General features: G+C 24.1%; 1 pseudogene; it reads right to left on the bottom strand.

Annotated features, from left to right (window-relative positions):
- Positions 1 to 4,121: 4,121 nt before the first annotated feature.
- Positions 4,122 to 6,125, bottom strand: part of LOC101501741 (protein NBR1 homolog) — a 3,254-nt pseudogene continuing 1,250 nt past the window's right edge.

The raw sequence follows: 6,125 nt of genomic DNA, 5'->3' as shown, positions 1-6,125 counted from the left end.
ATGTAAAAATTTAAAAATATAACTGACTATTTAATATTTTTTATTTTAAAAAAATGTTATTAAATATATATTTCATCAAGAGTTTGAAATTTATTTTATTAAAGATTAAAGATTTGCTTATACTTTAAATCGATTTTAGGTATTTAAAATTTTAACTAATTATTTGTGCAATTGAATTATAGTTATGTTGATAAGTACCAAAAATAAATTCTATTAAAAAATAATTTAATTTTATGCAATACTTAATTTTTCATTTTTTTTAACATTCAAATTCTCATTATAATGAGGAAAATTAAAATAAAAAATAGCATTCAATTATAAATATATGATTTAATTGATAAAAATTTAGTGTTAATATATTTTTTCAGAACACATATATAGTAAACGTTGGTTCATTATATTTTTTAATATATATTCATATATATTATAATTTTAAATAAATTTGTGTATTTTAATAATTAGAAGTAACTTTTTTAATAATTTTTTATATATTGAAAGTAATATTAAATGGATTGAAATTAATAAGTAATTGAATTTTTAACGTTTAAAATAATTACTCACCATAAATAGAAAAATATAATTGAAATGAAGATTAGATAAATAGCATTTATGTCGATATTTATGAATGATTTGGTGGCTTTTTTCATTGAATTTAATGACTCATAATATAAATTATTACAATAGATAAATGACTAATAATAGTATAAAATAATTTATAAATTTATTATAAAATAACTTATAAAATAATTTGGCAATAACATAAATTATAAATTATTATCAAATTGTAAAATAATTTATAAATTATAAATTTATTATAAATAATTGGAAAATAATTTTATAAATTATAAATATATTATGAAATAATATAATTTATAAATTTCTAAATAAAATAATATTTGAAATTGTGGAAGCAAGAGGTGAAGTTGTTGAAAGATGAGGGGTACTCTCAAGAGGCACACATAAACTTTTTGGCTTGATATGGATGAAATATGATTTGACATTAATAAGTAATTGAATTTTTAACGTTTAAAATAATTACTCACCATAAATAGAAAAATATAATTGAAAGGAGGATTAGATAAATAGCATTTATGTCGATATTTATGAGTGATTTGGTGGCTTTTTTTCATTGAATTTAATAACTCATAATATAAATTATTACAATAGATAAATGACTAATAATATTATAAAATAATTTATAAATTTATTATAAAATAATTTGGCAATAACATAAATTATAAATTATTATCAAATTGTAAAATAATTTATAAATTATAAATTTATTATAAATAATTGGAAAATAATTTTATAAATTATAAATATATTATGAAATAATATAATTTATAAATTTCTAAATAAAATAATATTTGAAATTGTGGAAGCAAGAGGTGAAGTTGTTGAAAGAGGAGGGGGTACTCTCAAGAGGTACACATAAACTTTTTGGCTTGATATGGATGAAATATGATCAAGTGACAGAATATGATGAGGTGGCAAAATATGATGAGGGGACATCTGGAGTCTGTTTTAAATATATATAATAGTAAAATAATTTTATAATTTAAAGTGTAAATTTATTTGTTTTATTAGTATGATGTTTTAATTGCGAATATGAGAAGTTGTTGTAAAAAAAAATTATTGAATATATTTCATTAAGAGTTTGAAATTTATTTCATTAAAGATTAAATATTTGCTTATACTTTAAATCAATTTTAGGTATTTAAAAGTTTTAACTAATTATTGTGCAATTGAATTATAGTTATGTTGATAGGTACCAAAAATAAATTCTATTAAAAAACAATTTAATTTTATGCAATACTTAATTGTTCATTTTTTTTAACATTCAAATTATCATTATAATAAGGAAACTTAAAATAAAAAATAGCATTCAATTATAAATATATAATTTAATTGATAAAAATTTAGTGTTAACATATTTTCTCAGAACACATATATAGTAAACGTTGGTTCATTACATTTTTTTAATATATTCATATATATTATAATTTTAAATAAATTTGTGTATTTTAATAATTGGAAGTAACTTTTTTAATGAGTAATTGAATTTTTAACGTAGAAAATCATTACAATTTATTTGTTTTATTAGTATGATGTTTTAATTGTGAGCATGAGAAGTGTAGTAAAAAAAATTATTGAATATATTTCATTAAGAGTTTGAAATTTATTTTATTAAAGATCAAAGATTTGCTTATACTTTAAATCAATTTTAGGTATTTAAAAGTTTTAACTAATTATTTGTGCAATTGAATTACAGTTATGTTGATAGGTACCAAAAATAAATTCTATTAAAAAATAATTTAATTTTATGCAATACTTAATTTTTCATTTTTTTTGTAACATTCAAATTATCATTATAATATGGAAAATTAAAATAAAAAGTATTATTCAATTATACATATATAATTTAATTGATAAAAATTTAGTGTTAACATATTTTTTCAAAACACATATATATTAAACTTTGGTTCATTATATTTTTTAATGTATTCATATATATTATAATTTTAAATAAATTTGTGTATTTTAATAATTGAAAATAACTTTTTTAAAAATTTTGTATAAATTCGTATTTTATGATTATTTTTAATAAATTTGTGTCTTTTATGTCAAATATAATATATATTTTTATTTTATAAAATGTTACTAAAATAATGGATCGACATAAATTGAAGTTATTTTAAATGGATTGACATTAATGAGTAATTGAATTTTTAACGTATAAAATCATTAGTCACCATAACTGGAATAATATAATTGTAAGGAGGATTATATAAATAGCATTTATGTCGATATTTATGAGTGATTAGGTGATTTTTTTCGTTCAATTTAATGACTAATAATATAAATTATTACAATTGGTAAATGACTAATAATACTATAAAATAATTTATAAATTTATTATAAAATAACTTATAAAATAATTTGATAATAATATAAAAGCTTAATTGCAGTTTTTGTCCCTCTATTTTAGCTAAATCGCGAAAATAGTCCCCCATTTTGTTTCTCTCCAGTTTTGGTCCCCAAACAGAATTTTGGTCTAAAATTTGATGAAATTTCATTTTTTTAAAGCCATACTACACCATTTATGATCATTAATGTGACTTAAATAAATGCAATAAAAATGAAATTTCATGAAGTTTTGTATCAAAATTCTGCTTGGGGGACTAAAACTGGGGAGAAACAAAATGGAGGGACTACTTTCGCGTTTCACTTTATCTCTGCTGTAAATTTGTTCACCATAAGTGGAATAATATAATTGGATTGACATTTGTGGAATAATATTTGACATAAATTGAAAGTAATTTTAAATGGATTGACATTAATGAGTAATTAAATTTTTAACGTATAAAATCATTACTCACCATAAGTGGAATAATATAATTGTAAGGAGGATTAGATAAATAGCATTTATGTCGATATTTATGAGTGATTAGGTGATTTTTTTCATTGAATTTAATGACTAATAATATAAATTATTACAATTGGTAAATGACTAATAATATTATAAAATAATTTATAAATTTATTATAAAAAAATTTATAAAATAATTTGATAATAACATAAATTATAAATTATTATCAAATTGTAAAATAATTTATAAATTATAAATTTATTGTAAATAATTGTAAAATAATTTTATAATTTATAAATATATTATGAAATAATATAATTTATAAATTTCTAAATAAAATAATATTTGAAATTGTGGAAGGAAGAGGAGAAGTTGTTGAAAGAGAAGGGGTATTCTCAAGAGGTACACATCAGCTTTTTGGCTGATACGGATGAAATATGATCAAGTGGCAAAATATGATGAGGTGGCAAAATATGATGAGGTGACATCTGGAGTCTGTTTTAAATATATATAATTATTACAATTGGTAAATGACTAATAATACTATAAAATAATTTATAAATTTATTATAAAATAATTTGATAATAATATAAATTATAAATTATTATCAAATTGTAAAATAATTTATAAATTATAAATAATTGTAAAATAATTGTAAAATAGTTTTATAATTTATAAATTTATTATAAAATAATATAATTTATAAATTTCTAATAAAATAATATTAGAAATTGTGGAAGGAAGAGGAGAAGTTGTTGAAAGAGGAGAGATACTCTCAAGAGGTACACATCAGCTTTTTGGCATATATATGATTAAGCATATGTATATAATATAGAGGAAGAAGGTGAGTGAGCTATTACTATCAATATATATGATTCATACAAAATGAAGTTTAGAGAAGTGGAGTTATTTGTTTGAAAGGTTATAGAAATATGGAGGAAGAAGTGTGTAGGTATATCATAAGAAAAGTGATGTATATTATAGAGGAGGAAGTGGAGTTGTGATAATTGTGAAGTGAAGTTTGTGTATTTATAGAGTAAGAAGATGCATCCAAGTGAGAGGGTGTTTTCATTGCTTTGTGTATTTGTATAGGAAGTACAAAGAAGAAGCTAGAAAGATATTCAAGTTGTTCATTGCTTTGCTATAAGTGTGAGAATCTTATTATCTCCACTTCCATCCAACTCATCGCATGCTTTTTGAATTAGTGGTTTTTATCTCTGCTGTAAATTTGCTCACCATAAGTGGTTTTTATGTATTTTGCCTTCAAAATACAAATAGCAACATCAATCAAGCAAAATGAAAAAGCAGTCCAGAAAACAATTTACCATCTCGTGCAACTCTTCAAGGATAGGGTGCCACTCAGAAACACCACATAGATGCTCTACTGACTGCTCCAGATTGTACTCATTCATTCTCAAAATCATTTTGTTTAGACCAACTTGCTTAAAACCCATCTCCTCAAGCTCTCTGATGAGGGCCTCTTCTACCAAATCACTTTCATCCATCCCTAGATATGGTGATAGTGCACCCATAGTTGAGGTTTGCTGATAGGAAGGAACAGCTGGGGCCGGGCCAGAGAAATCGATAATGGGGTAAGAAACAGATCGATGAAGGTTCCACTGAACAAATATAGCTTCATTGGTAGGAAATTTGTTTTCCAGTTCCTGCCATGGTGCCTTATCAACCTTTTGAGGGAAAGAATCATCCTCAATAGGTTGAACATTGATATCTATAACCCGAGTCCCTTCATAGCCACCAACACCAAGGGGAATATTCAAGTTCAGACCTTGAGAGCTATCATGAAATGAGTCATTGAGAGAGGCATTAACCTTAAAGTAAGATAATGGAAGAGGGAAAGAATATTACTAAACAAATAGGGAAAAAAAAACTTAATGTTTCTGAGCCAAAAAATTATACAGGAAAAAGAAAAACAACAAAACTGTCATTTTACTCGGAGAGAGATGCCATCCTCCAGAATGATATGTATCTACCAGGTAACTGGAGCGCTATAAACTCAACTGCAATGCCAAGCTCCTTCTCCATGGGTACACCATCCTTAGGAACCTGGGATATTTAATAAGAATATCAGATAGAGAAAAGCTAATTAAATTAAATAAATGATTGAACTACAACACGAGTAATTAGCAAACCTCTAAGTCAACAGAAAACAAGTCACTTAATTTGTGTCCACCAATCCAAACAAGTTGAGTTCCCTTGGGCCACACTAAAGTGCCATTGTTGCGCATTGGCCAAATCTTTGTACCATCCAAGACATTGACATCCAAAATGAAACTTTGGCCTTGCATTGTTTTAAGAATATGTGGTGGGATCTTTGAATGCCTCTGCACCATAAAAGAAAAAAGGTATAAATATGTGTGAAGTCACCAAAGAAGAAAAAAGTAGAATTGAGTTCAAGTGAGGTTACAAATTCTTTAGTATTCTGATATGAACATCTTGGATCCCGAGAAGATACGGGATGGTCCATTCTGATATATAATCAGTCTGATTACCAATTTCATTGAAGCAAATGCTGCAGAGGTCATAGTTTTCTTCTCTGCATAATGGACAAAAAAAATTCATGAAACAACTCTAAAAGTTTTTCACAATATCTAACTAAATAAAAAGAATACTCACATTGTGGATTTGAAACGAGGACCGGTTATTGGATAGACTCCACAGACATCACAGCGGATCCCCTTGTGAAACATACCATTCAAGGAGTGACTGTTGCTCCTTTTAAATGCAGGAATGCAGA

The sequence above is a fragment of the Cicer arietinum genome, chromosome 1, assembly GCF_000331145.2.
Source record: "Cicer arietinum cultivar CDC Frontier isolate Library 1 chromosome 1, Cicar.CDCFrontier_v2.0, whole genome shotgun sequence".
NCBI classification, from domain to species: Eukaryota; Viridiplantae; Streptophyta; class Magnoliopsida; order Fabales; family Fabaceae; genus Cicer; species Cicer arietinum.
The sequence above is the reverse complement of the archived record's forward strand: the minus strand, read 5'-3'. Positions and strand labels throughout refer to the sequence as shown.